Here is a 15,591-nt window from a genome sequence, read left to right on the forward strand (position 1 = left end):
TATTCCTTTCAGTCTTTGGTTTACCTTCTGCTAAAGTTTCTCACTGAAATAGGTTTTCTCTTGACCAAAGTTTCTGGAAGAGGGCAAAGCACCTGCAATGGTGTACTTGAAGTATTTTAAAATGCAATTGTCCAGTGCCCTCTGTCACAGTGGCTTGATTAACTTAGAGGTCACCAACAACTCTACAACTTCTAAAACTTACCGGTAATCAGAGCAGGACTTCAGAAGGGTATGTGTGTGTTGTCTCCACTGCCCCGTGATGTATAGATTCAATATCAAATATCTGAGAGCCATCACTGAAGTTGAGATATTGGAGCTTAATCCCAAGATTCTGATTCAGTACCTCCTTTGTTAGATTGTTGTCCTATAGCAGGGGGCTGCAGGCCCTGGCGGGTAGGTGGGGGGTGGACACTGAGTTTTTCCAAGGGGTCCATCAAACTTCACAACTAATGCCCAGACACTCAGCTTTCATTTCAAAAACAATAATGCAAGTTTCTACCTGCTATGAAAGGGAAGCAAAACGTGATTCCTGTGAGATGAGCCAGCCTGGCTGTCTGCTCCCACCTTTTTAACCAATGAGGTTTTAACCAGTGAATGAAGTGAGGGCTGCAATTGATGAGTGAGTTGTTTGGACACCAGCCAATAGATATGAATCCTAAAGTGTTGCCATTTCTCCCTCCAATTTAATGGACTTTTATTTCCTGCATGTGTTTAGTCCTTGGAATATCCAAAGTGTACTTTACTCCATTCTAGCAACCAGAACCAATACTTCCCAATCCGTTACCAGTTATTTTCTGCAATTACTTCTACATAGTAAATGTTCAAGGATTCCTTTTCCTCACATGGGAAATGCAAACTGTGAAACTTTGCGGAGAGACTCTTCAAATCACGTCCAAATTTTCGTGCGCCTTGAGAACATAGCATGCTTAGTGTGACGTTCTTTTTCTATTTCTGTGCATCACAGTCCTATACTTCATGACACAGCCTTTTCTGATTGGCCAATATACAAAGTAATAGGGTGGACAGAATACAAAAACGCACTATTTAGGAGGAAGGTCTTGCAAAAGTGTGTAGCTAAAACTACATGCCAAAATTCGGAGAAATTCTCACTAACATACTGATGAAGTTTCATGAAGATTTTTTTTTAAGCAACAACAACCACAACCCCCAAATTGCTGCAGAAATGTGGAGAACTGAATTTAAGATTGGAGAAAATGAGGAACTGAGAGAGCCGATCCCTAGTAGTCACACAGCTGCTCACCTGGGATGTAGGTGCTTTAGACTGAGGGTCTCTTATTGTGAGAGAATTCAACCCCCAGTGTGTCAGTCCCTTTACTAGGAATACATATGTATACCAGAGATTCTACATGTTATTTTGGTGTTAACTAGGGTTCAAAACGGGGACGCGGGTGGCGCTGGGGATGCGGGTGGCGCTGTGCGTTAAACCACAGAGCCTAGGACTTGCCGATCAGAAGGTCGGCGGTTTGAATCCGCGCGACGGGGTGAGCTCCCATTGCTCGGTCCCTGCTCCTGCCAACCTAGCAGTTCGAAAGCACGTCAAAGTGTAAGTAGATAAATAGGTACCGCTCCAGCGGGAAGTTAAACTGCGTTTCCGTGTGCTGCTCTGGTTCGCCAGAAGCGGCTTAGTCATGCTGGCCACATGACCCAGAAGCTGTACACCGGCTCCCTTGGCCAGTAAAGCGAGATGAGCGCCACAACCCCAGAGTCGGCCACGACTGGACCTAATGGTCAGGGGTCCCTTTACCTTTACTAGGGTTCAAAACAGATAAGCTATAGGATATATGTTATCAGATCTCCTACTGTTGGGTTTAATTATTATTTTTTAACTTGAAAGTTTTTCTGGGGAAGCAACAGTTCTGGAACATGGAAAATGTAACCCTTTCCCTCTGTGCCATTTTCCCAGTCTCAATCACCCCCAAACTGCTATTAGCCTCTCTGTGAAGGAAATACAGGTACCTTTTGTATTTGCACATTTCTTTCTCAAGTGGGGCTAATAGCAGCTTTGAGTGGGTGGGTTTGCTCTAAACTGGAATAATGGTAAGTGGGGGGAAATATTAAACACTCCCTCCCCGGTACTGCCGCTCCAATCCAAATCAATCCTCCCACATGGTTGCTTTGACAATACAATAAGTAAGTAAAAATAAGGCTGCCATGGGATTAAAAGGCGGTGCCTTAATATCTGACTAATTGTGATGCACCACATACTAAGTTGAAGCAACTTATTTGTCACACTTGGGGAAGATCAAGACCTTTTCAGCAAGATGTTTGCATCCCACAGGCCTGGAGGGTTGCCCTCTGCACTCTGTACATAATGCGTCCTGCTATAGGCATCAGTGGACAGGCCAAATGAGACATGTAGCCTTGGACCACCTTCTATTGCTTTTTCATGGTGTGTAGTAAGTAAAGGTTAATTGTTATACTTTTCGTAAAAAAAACAAACGAAACCCTTTTTACTTGACATTAAGCCATCAGATAGAGTTCCGAACACTGGAGTGTTTATACGGTGGTTGGTCCCCCCCCCCCATTATTGCCCTCCTTGTACTGTCCTTTTGACAACAGCCCCTAAAGTATTCAAAAATTACTTCGCAGGCTCATGATGTAGTGTCGCCAAAGGCTAATTGACTCGTCCTTCTGTAATGATCCGTGGCTGTGTATACAGATGCCATTGTTCCCAGTCAGCTGTATACATGGACCTTCAGCTGAATGCTGGGGTTTCATTTCATAACTATTGGCTCTCTCTTTGTCCACCTGGATCACCAAAGGAGACTAAGGCCACATTCAGACCATACATTTAAAGCACTTTAAACAGTTGTGGCTTCTCTCAAAGAATTCTGCAAGCTGTAGTTTGATAAAGGTGCTGAGAGCAGTAGGAAGACCCCTATTCCCCTCCCCAAGCTACAATTCCCAGCATTTGATTTGATTTAATATTAATATTTTGTTTTTCCAACAAGAAATGTTATGCTGGATGATATCTTCTCACTGGGAAGGGACTTCTTCTGTGCTCAGTGCAGCAGGCAACACACTCTCAGGCAAAATGATAGTTCATAGTTCTCAGTGAAGAGGAATTGACTGTTAAACCACTCTGGGACTTGTAGTTCTGTGAGGGAAATAGGGGCCTCCTAAGCACTCTCAACACTGTTAACAAACTTCAGCTCCCAAAATTATATGGGTGAAGCCATGACTATTTAATGTGGTATCATAGTGGCTTGAATGCATGGTCTAAAACAACACAATTGCTTGTAATATTTCTTAAAATTCCAATATGTGGACATTAGATATGTTTAATTAAGAAGCAAATATACTTTTCTGTGCCCAATGCATGCAGCTGTGTTGATAGCTGTGTCTGTAGCTCATAGGAAGGTGTCCCACGGCTTGTAGAAATCACACCCATTTCTCCCTGTATCGCCGCCTAGCAGGCAGAGAGCCCTTATAGCTTTGTTGATAACGCCCTATCCTAACTTTTCTAAGGCTTGCTCACACGCTGCGCTGAACACAGGTACAAGCTGCTTCTACCCATGTTCAAGCATTTGTGTGAGTGGATTTGTACTGCTCAACTATTGTGTACACAGATTGTACATATTGAATGGGACGTGCAAAGGTGTGAACACCCTTGTAGAAAATAATCTAGGGACTGTAGTGCCCTCTTCTATCCTCTGTTATGTGGCTGATCTAATTCCAGAATGTCAACAGATGCAGAAACATGCAGCGTTAAAAGCATTCTTCCCACTACTGGAAAAAATCCAAAGGTCCCTAGATGGGCTTCTCTGAGAAGACAACCTTCTTTCACCTCTGAAGTCCAAAAGTCATTTCAGGCCTGCCTGAATAAGATTCTTTCCCAGCCCCATTAATCAATGACTAGCAGGTGTCCACAGCAATCATGATTACATGTGCCAGGCTGCAGAAAGATAACTCAGAAACAATTTAAGGTCAAGGGTGGGGCAGACATCTGAAAAATAACAGACACCAGACCCGGCAAAAGTACTTTACACCTGTTTTTTTGATTGGCTGAGTTCTCTGAAAAGGGGAGTAACTCACACCTCCTCAGTATCAACTTGCAATTTTCCTTTGCTGATCATAATACCAAGCATGCATAGAGCACATTTCTAATTCTTAATGCATTTTACACACATTATGTTTGGTTCTCACTAGGGTTGTAACAATGTGAGGATTAATTGGTCAGATTATCCCATTTTAAAACTTCTAATTGATCAAAAACTCTAATTAATCAAGCAGCAGATTATCTGTATTTGTAACAGAAAGTTAAGGATGACAGGTATTGGGTTTTACTGAACTCTGCAGCTTAATTCTCCCCTCTTCTCCTCTGCGGCCCCCCACCTCAATATCTGCTCCAGAGGTACACAAGGAGAGGAAGGGAAAGCCCAGCTTTGTGAATGGAAGTGTACGCATGTAGCGTTGGACACAACCCCTGATCTCAGAAGAAGTGTTCTTCTTATCGCACACAAGAAATTATGCTGCTTCTAAGATGGTGTGTGCTGTGACTCATAAGGCAGACATCTGAGGACATGCATGTCCTCTTCACAATGATTGTTTTATTAATATACAAATTTCAGTCATTAACTTATTCATTAAAACTCATACAATTAATTGAGTAATACTTCTTGAATGGGTAGACTACGCTGATTCCTGGTCATTGTAAGCTTGCCCAAACTAAAGTCACACGGTGAGATGTGAACTGAGGTCTCCAGACTCATACTCTCAGCCCAATTTTAAAGCACAATTTTAATCCTGCTTTTCCTAATACTGATTAGGGTGTACCCTGGAGTCTTTCAGAGACTCCTTACCTCTTTCCTCAACATCCCAGGGGCATCCCTTGGAAAGCTGATTTAAAAGCCATGTCTAGATGCCCCGCTTCACCACTGGAACTGGTCTTAGACCAGAATGGGGGGGACGGACAGGAAAAGTCTTTATGTTTACTGCTTCAGCTCCAGGGCTGGCTCAGAAAACAAGCCTCAGCATAACTTGCCCATAGCTGGACTGGCTTAGAATCCAGGGGATCCGAGGCTGGTTTGGCCTTGCTCCATCCCTACCCCTCAAAACCCCATTTCATAGGTTTATGCTGACTACCCACAGTAAGGATACATCTAGTGATAGCTTCCCTTCTGAAGGGTTGGGTGGAGATCTTAGTGATAGTTAAGGTTCTCCACTGGCAGAGCCAGGCAGAGCTGGGTGAAGAGACACTTCTGCCTCATCCAACCCTCCTCCAGCATGACAATTTGAGTTATAGATTGGTCTGCCCAAAGCCTTATTGTCTGCATCATATTCCCCTGCGCACCCACCCCAAAATGGTAGACCAGGAATAGAAAACCTACAGATGTTGGTAGATTTCAACTCCTATCCACACTAGCCAGCATAGTCAATGAGAATTGTGCAACACCTAGAGGGCCACTGGTTCCCCACCCTTGTTGTAGACTTTCCTCAACTGGAAGCTGAGCTGGTCCTCTGATGATTTGGGTTGCTCTTTTCTACACCTTGTCTAGCTCTTTCATGTGGTTGCCACTCAGCTGTGGGATAGATACAGTTGTACCTTGGTTTTTTGAACGGAATGCGTTCCAGAAGTCCATTCGACTTCCGAAACGTTCAGAAACAAGGCATAGCTTCCGATTGGCTTCCGATTGCGCAGGCACGCCGGAAACAATAGCGGAAGCTGCATCAGATGTTCAGCTTCCAAAAAAACATTCAAAAACCAGAACACTCACTTCTGGGTTTTGATCATTCAGGAGCCGAAACGTACAAGTACCAAGGTGTTTGACAACTGTATTCAGAACTGAGCACTTTCTGAAGAGCTGCCCAAGAGGTTATTTGAAACCACTTTTAGTAGCTAAGGATTTGGGAGGGATGGAGGAATGAAAGCAGTTTTAATCATCCTAATAGGGTTTATGACTCTGACATTGTTGCATGCACCATGCATTTAGGAGGAGGAAAGCTACAAAAATAAATAAATAAATAAATAAATAAAGGGAGTCACACAGTACAAGGTGGTCTGTATTTCCAGAACACAGGAGATATTGCTAGGCATGTTGAAGCCATTTCTGAGTAGTGTGCAAACACCAAAAGGATTGTTTAAGCCTTATTTGAAAAACATTGATAGTACAAATATTTATTCTGAGTTTGATATGATTATGGAATTATTTACATTAGAAAGTGGGTGAATAGGGAGGACAGAATAAAAATACTGGTTTAAGAAATAGTGCCTCTTCTGTTGACTTTGACAGGGAAAGAATAGGCTATGCTGTTCCGCAGCATTAAATCAAGCAAAAGAGTGAAAAAGGCAACAAATTGTAAGCTATTCCAATTGTTCGTTTCATTAAAAAATATTACAGTTAACAAATTGCAGCTCAGAAAACAAGCTGTATGAATCTGGATCATCTCCATATTTGTCATTCCAAAGATGTAATAAATTAAATGAGCTTCAAAGAATCTCTCTCATTGTGTTCCCCTCTTAACCAGGTTACTTCCCGTGAGCTTACAGAAGACCATCACTGCAACAAGAACAGCAGCAGCTTTGAATAACACCAGTTCCCACCTATTATCAGCAGCTGGGAAGCTTTTCTATACAAAGGTATTTTCACCCACCAGCAGACATTGCATAGAGTTTTTTGTTGTGGGTCTCTATGGGGGGTGGAGGATTTTTCCAGTGTGAAATGCCATGATGAAGGAACTCTTGTCTCCTGCCTTTCCGTGACACCATCATGGCATGCATTTCCAAGTGTTTGGCCATTTCTCCCTGCCTGGCTTTCATTGTTCCTTGCAGAAAGTCCAAAGGATAAATGAAGCCAAGATGCCTATGCCACAAGGTGGTATTCAACTCTTAAGAGCTGTATCCAACTAAGGCTGAATACGCACTATACATCTAAAGCCCATAATTTCCCCCAGAAAATCATGGAAACTGTAGTTCAACCACTCACAGAGCTACAATTCCCTGCAGCCTTAACAAATGACTGTTAACAATATTTTGGGGGGTGAAGTCATGTGCTTTAAAAGTATGGTGTGTATGCAGCCTATGTTATACCCAGAGTAAACCTATGGAAATTAATAGACCTGACTAACTTAAGCCCATTAACTTGAATGGCTTCAATCCAAGTGTAACTTAGTTGGATGTAATCTTTAGCCTGCATTTCGTCCTGATAGTGGGCATTGCTGTTGGGATGGACTCTTAGCATGTATCTAAGCCTAAGCATGTACAAATGAAACAAGCACCCTCCCCCCACCACCCTGCCTTTTCTCTGTTGTTTCCCTTGTGTTAAATATTACACGGTAAGCTTCTGGGCTCTGAGTGCCTGTATGAGGCACTTGCTCACAAGCAGAAGATTAGGATGTGTAGTGAATTTAACAGCCCCACCCCCAACAACCCATAGAGCTTCCTGCTGCTGTCATACTGCGACCACACCACCCACCCACCCCTGCTGCTAAGACTTGTGGGTAAATTTGTTGCTGCAGTAGCTGCCTCCTGCCCAGTCACAAGGAATGCAGCACCTCTACCATGACAGAAGCCATCACTCCAACCAAGTTCTCCAGGCCCACCACAACTCACTCTGAGGAAAGGATCCTTCCTGAGAGTGAGGCATTTTGACTGATGTGGGCTGTTAAATTTTAAGCAGGCTTTGTGAATGTTGCAGCAAAGCAGCAATGGCACGGACGATCTGTGCAGCCACTTCATCCACAATGTTTCCCTCTGATGAAGGGACACTTTCTCAGAGCACAGTATGAGAGCAACAGACCAGGAAGGATGGGGAGGAGACGGTGACAGGAAGAAAGAGGAGGTGGCAGAAGGCAGGAGGAAGGGGTGGTGGCCCATCAGGGCTGTCTTAAGCATATGTTGCGCCTGGGTGCAAAGATCCGCCCGGCGCCCCCCTAGTTGCCCAGTCCCAGGCACGCAGGAGGGCGGAGCCAGCCAGCCGCCTTAGCGTCTCGCTGGCTTGGTCGCCCCCAAACTCGCAGAAGAGCCCACCGTGGTGCTCTGACTGATGGGCAGACTCTTCCCCGGACTCAACTCTCAGGCCCCAGACTCTTGGCCTGGCGCCCCTGAGAGCCCGGCGCCTGGGTGCCCTGCACCCCTAGTGCCTATGGGTAAGACGGCCCTGTGGCCCATCTAAGATGGAACCATGTCCCTAGTAAGCTCCTCAGAACAGGGACAAATCCTTTTATATCCTGCAACTGCTGTGCACACTGCTGGTGCTAAATAAATAAATGAACTTATCTGCTGGATTGGTCCCTGTTCTTCCCTGTCTCTTTCTGTATTTTGCAGTGAAAATAGGTAGTATGGCTGAAAACTACATAGGAAGGGAGAGCAAAAACTGTGCAAGGGAAAAGGAAAAGAAAAGAATTTAAATACAGCTTGACAATTGCAATTAAATAACCCAAATCTCAAGTTTGGCATTTTTCTTAACACCCAATATGATTGATATTTGTACTTCAGTGCCTTTAAAATATTTAAGCAGAAAAGAAATGAAATGAACTGCAACCAGTTAAGGTCATCGACTTAGGACAAAAAATGATAAAATATTAAAACGACAGAAACAAATTTTCCAACAGTTAATATACCAAGACTTCATAGAGATGTATTATTCAAAGCAGAGAAACATGTGTGACCCCTCGTCTATTGCATAATACAGAAAGGATATGAAAGTTCAAATCTACACAAGTGTAGGTATCAAGCAGGAGAAGAAAAGGACACAATATGCATACCAAAGGCTGATTTAATAATTACCATTAGCGGTTATTGCAGATGTGAAAATGACTTGTCCGATTTGGGGGGGGGGTAGGGGTGGAATTGCACTCATGAATAACTGATATACAGTTCAAACCTAATGTCAAAATAGGTGGCCTAAAATGAACTCTGACCCTCAAGGTGAAATCTATGTGTTAGTGATTTGCATAGTACAGTTTAAAGTGATAACCATTACTTTGAAAGTAATGACCAAATGGGCATTCCTTTCACTTCAGAATCATTGTACGGTAATTTCACCAGTGAAATCTAACACTAAGGAAGTGTCATTGTATTGTTTTGATTTTTCCCCCTTACGTTTTAAGAAAGGGAATGTCAGTAAACAAATCAATGAACCAATGTGAGTTGTCTCAGGCTTAAAGCTAATTTATTTCACCTTCTTAATGCTAAAATAGCAGTAGTGATTGGCATGTCTATTCAGAAGTAAGTTCCAATGGGACTTACTGCTTGAGATTGCAGTCTCAAAGAAGAAATGGTTTTCAGCTGCATAACTCATTGCCTCAGCTTCTGACACACTGCCAGGAAATGAATATTTGCTTCCATCATGGGCTGAGCAAATTCAACTGAGCAAATCTGCCTCACTGATTTACCTGAGAGGTCCTCAGCAGGGCCTGTTGCCTACCCAGATGTTCAACTTGGTGGTGACCTCTACATGTTTTGGGCTAGAAGTCTTTGCTGCGGCTGTGCTGGCTATGGCTGATGGGAGTTGTACTCCAAAATATCTGGAACACACAGGCTGGTGAAGGCTGACTTAGCCAAAGAGTGACACCAGGGAAGACTAATGATGAGGACAGGAATTGCTGCCTGTATAATCCTGGCACCATACGGACACCCATGCCCCTGATACTGGTCTTGAATATGATTGTATTGTGCAAATTTTTTGTACAGCTGCTTTGAGAACCTCTTGAGGTTGTAAAGTGGGATACAGTGGTACCTCGGGTTACATATGCTTCAGGTTACATACGCTTCAGGTTACAGACTCCGCTAACCCAGAAACAGTACCGCAGGTTAAGAACTTTGCTTCAGGATGGGAACAGAAATCATACTCCAGGGGTGCGGCAGCAACAGGAGGCCCCATTAGCTAAAGTGGTGCTTCAGGTTAAGAACAGTTTCAGGTTAAGAACAGACCTCCAGAACGAATTAAGTACTTAACCCAAGGTACCACTGTTTAAGTTTTTGAAATAAATAATAAATACAGCTGAAAGAAGGATCCCAATTTGGAGCCCTTGTTATCAGTACTTTAACACAATGCCACATTCTTCTCTGTCCGTAGCCAATCAGTTATACAAGTTGCATTTTGCATGCAATTATTATGTTTTGCTCACTAGGGCGGCCACGCCCGACCTGGGGCTTTACAGGCTGCCCAGGATGGCTGAAAATCTCCCTGTTTGCCTGTCCTATTAAGCCATTTGTTAGCCATTGGGTCAGTGTACAGTTCTCCAGGACTGTGTCAGGAGTGAGCCAGCAGTAAATAACACTGCAAGTTGGGAGTTACCTCTTTATTAAGGAAACCACGATCTGCACAGGAGTGCTAATGAACATAGCAACTCATCTCTGGTAGGTCTTCCCCCATGAAGCAGTTGCTGAGACTGAAGGTCCCCTGCCTCCCACAGCTGCCTAAGTCCTCTCCTATCCAGGTCCCCCCCCCTCAAGCAATAAGAGACTGTGTCTCCATGTCACCAATCTCTCCTTTGCCCTTTTCATACCTCTTCTGGTTCTGGGAGAGATAAAAGTAGGGGAGTTTGTCGCAGCAGGAGGGGGAGACATCTGTGACTCTGCACCAGCCTCACCCATCTGTGCCTCACTCATCTCCTCCCACCTTCCTTCTTCAGCTTTTTTCTCTGATTCTGGACTTCTCTTAGCCACAGACTCTCCTAGATCACTAAGCCCTATTACCTCCTCAGCTTCTGACACCCCCTCCCAAGGGCGAAACTAGGCTTTATTTCACCCAGATCAAAGACCCAGTTTGGCATACACACACACACACACACACTTGTGCACACACAGAGAGACTGGGAGTCTCAATGGCGCCCCTCTGGAGGCTTCACTCAGGGCAAAAACCCCAGCTAGGCCCCCGCTCCGTAACAATGGCTCTGCCTCCTTCTCCCAGTCTTCTCCCTCTGACCAGTCATCATTGTCCCACCACTTCTTCCCTTGGGGTTCCCCAACTGGTTTCTCCCGCCATTCCTTTGTGTCCAACCAGGCCATGACAGACTGTAGCCTCTTCAGCACTCGCTCATCTGTTCCCTCCACCCGTTTGAATCCTGGTTGCTGAGGCTTGCTGCTGATTTATATTATCATTACAATAGGAAAATGAAAATAAATAAAACCTGTCACACTGATGGGCTAGTTAAATAAATCTATTACATCTGCAGCCAAAGCAGCTCTCTAATGCTCCTATATATTTATATAGACAAGGCAGAAATAAAACTGCAATATATGATCCTGGCTACTACAAGCATACTGAAGACTACTGTTTCTGAAATAATTGCTTTAATGATGATATAGGTGATGAAATCCTGCTATGAACTAGTGCTGTAACATATGTAACTCTAAGCACACGGCAAAGGCTTTTAAGAAATGGGCATTCCATACAAATCTCACTGAAATGGAGAAATGGTGTAACAGTGGTGCTTCGTGAAGTCTACTCCCACCATCCACTAGGAGTTCCCTTGAGGGTCTCTTCCCCTTCAGGGGCATACAAAGAGGGGTGGGGGGGTGCAGGCCGCCCCAGGTGTCACCCTGAGGGGGGAGTGACACAATGGTGCGTGGCACTCACCGCAGGGCCTGCAGTGCGCCCAAGCCATGCTTTTCAGGCGCCTGCAGGCTCTGCGCTGTCTGCCCGCTGCCTCCCCCCAGCTGTAGGGTTGTCGAGGGCGCGCATGCGCTGTTGGTACAGGCATTGCTCGCACACCAATGGAATGGATGCCATATGCGCGCTGTCAGTATGGGCGCCATGTGCGCCATCTGTACGGGCGCCGTTTGAGTGCTGTCCGTAGGGGTGCCGCGTGTGCGCAGCCGGGTGGTTTGCCCCACCCCTCAGCACCCCACACCAAGTGCCAGAGAGACTTCCTCCAACACTGTTCCCCTTAAAGACATCCTTGCTTGGCCCACCATCATAACACCCATAGTCCCTCCCTGGTCCAAGCATAATCTGGACTCCATCATAGCGCCTTCTTATTCTAAAGAGAAAACATCAGCTTTGCAAAGGGAAGAGTTATAGCTCAGTAGTAGAGCACCTGATTTGCATGCCAAAGGTTCCAGATTCAATCCCTGGTACCTTCAGGTAGACTCCTGCCTAGAGAGCTGCTGTCAGTGAGTGCAGAAAATAGAGAACTAGATGGACTAATGTTCTGGCCCAATGTAAGATAGCTTCCTATGAAAAAAGGCAATATTTATTTTAAAGAATAAATCAGCAAAAATCAAAGAAACAACAACATCTACTTCAAACAGTTTTTATATGGAAAACAATTTCAACTTCAGCACCAATTGCTACAAGAAGATCTAGTGAAATTGGCAGCCATGTTTTTAGTTCTCCACCAACCCCATTAGGCTTTAGGTTAGTGTACGTAACAGGGAGAAATAGGAACACAGAAGTTTCTGAACTCAGTAAATATGTCCTATTCAGCCATACCTTTTAGCTGCTACAGAATTGTATGAAAGTCTTGAACAATTGGTGAGAAATTATGCCTGGGCTGGGTATTATTGTATATAACACTTTCAAATGAGTTATTAGTATCATTTTTTTTGCAGTGGAACAGCAATTTTTAGCTCCATATCCAAAACATACTACCACGTGGGGCGTAAATGATTACAGATACATTCTGGAGCCCGGAGCCTTCCTTTTTCCATTATGAAATTCACATTTCTGCTCCTGCTCCTTGCTTTCTGAAAACCACTTAACGTGAATCTGAAGACTTGTGCATGTCCTACTTCATCCACTTAGGTAGCTTAAAAAAAAAGGCTAAAAGAGCAAAAAGTTACTGGCAAAATGCCAAAGGGGAGACTAAAGCCAAAAAGATGGACATTTTAAAGGTGAGCTCACTAGATTAATGATAGCAGGAAAAATTGTCATAGTTTAGCTAGCAGTAATGCCAGTATTGCAGGAAAGACTTCAGAAACATTTCTGTAATGGATACAGCTATTAATAAACTGAGGAGGCTATTTAATGTATTGATAATAAATTGTCTCCCTCCACCCAACCCCTTCTTAAATGGGATGCTACCTAATCTAGACAGGCAGGTCAAGACCACAAAACAAACATCATTTAGATGTGAAAGCTAAAATATATGTTGCCCAGAATGCTGCCATAGAAAACATTAAGGCATTATGGTTGTTTTTTTCTGAAAATCAAGACCAAGTCCATTATCCTAATTACTGATGAAACCCCAAAAGCATGTACAAGTCTAGTGCAAGGATCAACTGAACGAGTTCCCTTTCCTTCATAGCATACATAACCCAATTGTTGCAATTGATAATGTTATACAGCAAAAACATATATTAGGCCACTAAGCCTGATGGAGGAGGAAGCAGGATTTAGAACACATCTGGCATTTCTGAGTTCTTGGACTGTCCCAAGGTATTTCAGGGACTTCAAAGCAAACCTGTTGGAAACAGGTTAATTAGAAACATCCTCACCCTGAAATTAAAGGAGATTGCACCAGACAAGAGCCGTTAAATCTCTGAATTACCCTAGCTGCATAGGTGTTGTAGTCTACTCGACAACAGCAGTGATAACAAATGCATGCCAGGAAAATGTAACACTTGACCTACATTCAGAAAACAATTTTAAATAGCTGACTGTCTGATAATCATCTTGCTCCTGATTTGAAAAATCAGTAATATTAACTGGGTTTGAAACATCAATTAGAATGGAATATATTAGTTAATCATCAGCTATTAGCCAGGCTGCCTGAATGATGCAACCACATACTAAGGTATTCTTGATCTAAAATTCTGATTGGCAGAAACTCGCAGCTTATTTTCAGTCATCCAGGACAGAGGCAAAATACTTAGGGGAAAGACCTTAGCTCAATGAGCGGAGCACATGCTTTGAATGTAAAAGGCCCCAGCTTCTCCAGTCAGAGCTGGGAAAGTCTTTGACTCCACCCTGCATTTAAAGAACCTCCCCAAAGAAGCTTGGGAACTGTAGTCTGTTAAGTGTGCTAGGTATTGTAGCGCAATGAAGGGTAAATTACCATTCCCTGTATGCTTTGAGGGGAGGAACGAAATGTGCTTTAAATAGGCTTTACTATTGTAGTGCACATTTTACCTAATAAAACATATTTTTGTCTCCAATTTTGCCCAATGTACAGTGGTACCTCGGGTTAAGTACTTAATCCGTTCCAGAGGTCCGTTCTTAACTTGAAACTGTTCTTAACCTGAAGCACCACTTTAGCTAATGGGGCCTCCTGCTGTCGCCGTGCCGCCAGAGCACGATTTCTGTTCTCATCCTGAAGCAAAGTTCTTAACCCGAGGTACTGTTTCTGGGTTAGCGGAGTCTGTAACCTGAAGCATATGTAACCTGAAGCGTATGTAACCTGAGGTACCACTGTACACATTTTTACACAATATTTAGTTGCTTGACTGCATTGCAAAATTCAGAGAAGCGTGAATTTTGTAGGATAGCTTCCTTTTGGTTTATGTAATGTTTCAAGAAGTGCAAATTACATGGGTTCTGAATCGTCTCTCTCCTTCATTCCCAGGCAATTCTCACTCTTGCAAACTTTCTGCCTCCACTCCTAGCTACCTAGTCTGTCTATCCTGCAACAGATAGTGGGTTACCTCAGTTGCCTCCATATTGTTAGCATTTTGTGGGAATCATTCAAGCGCACAGCTAACTTTGCACGGAGCGTTTACAGTAGACTTTGGTTTTCATGAGTGAACTCTGGAAAAGTTTTCACGGCAAAGTTATTACTAGCTAAGCGGAGGTGAGGGGAGAGTTTATGAATGGCTTTGATTCAGGTGGGGTGAAAGGATAAAGGGGCAGATGGACAGAAATATAAACATATCAAAACTGACTAGCCAATCATAGGTGTAGGAGAAGATAATTTCATATAACTTTGTACAGTGGTACCTCAGGTTAAGTAGTTAATTCATTCCAGAGGTCCATACTTAACCTGAAACTGTTCTTAACCTGAAGCACCACTTTAGCTAATGGGGCCTCCTGCTGCCGCCGCACCGCCAGAGCACAATTTCTGTTCTCATCCTGAAGCAATATTTCTGGGTTAACGAAGTCTGTAACCTGAAGCGTATGTAACCTGAAGCATATGTAACCTGAGGTACCACTGTATGTGGTCCCCCCCCCCATTCTGAAGTTCTAAGTTGGTATGATCTGGGGCAAAGCTACCTCACAGTATTTACAAACAACTCAGCAGAGTGAAAAAGTTCACATCTATAATTGATGGAAAGTTCATGAGCACGTAACATATCAAAGGCAACCCCAGAGCTGACTCAAAAGCACAAACTGAAAATTGAACCAGGGCTGTTCATTTGCTTCTGTGTTTCAGGGCTGAGTCCAGTGATGATGACAATTTTTTTCCAGAGCTCTAATTAGTAAAAAACCAAGGCTTTCGAACCCCCATCTTTTGCTGCTCTTTGTCACCCTCTTCTTCATTATTCAGATTTGAATAAGGAAGGTTGCTGCTACATTGTCACATGGCTTAATTTATTTTCTGAAATTATTGATTATATATTCCTGTCAACGTTCAGCTGATTTCAGTAAATATTAGCCACCATTAGTTGCAAACAAGCCCAGGTTCTTAGAAGTGAAGCCCTAGCAGCAGGAAAGGCATTGGTGCAACACCAATGTACGTGTGCCACAG

At 43.6% G+C, this 15,591-nt stretch overlaps 1 long non-coding RNA gene across 2 annotated transcripts; it reads left to right on the forward strand.

Moving 5' to 3' along the window:
* The first annotated feature begins 4,332 nt into the window (after positions 1 to 4,332).
* Positions 4,333 to 8,759, forward strand: LOC310714692. Of its 2 annotated transcripts, XR_014529979.1 has the most exons (4): positions 4,333 to 4,507; positions 6,255 to 6,320; positions 6,490 to 6,601; positions 8,288 to 8,759. It is a non-coding gene; the product is annotated as an uncharacterized lncRNA (long non-coding RNA). The 2 variants fall into 2 exon arrangements; XR_014529980.1 differs by lacking the exon at positions 6,255 to 6,320.
* The last annotated feature ends 6,832 nt before the right edge of the window (positions 8,760 to 15,591 follow it).

This window comes from Podarcis liolepis (assembly GCF_965112155.1).
Source record: "Podarcis liolepis genome assembly, chromosome: 9".
Classification (NCBI taxonomy): Eukaryota; Metazoa; Chordata; class Lepidosauria; order Squamata; family Lacertidae; genus Podarcis; species Podarcis liolepis.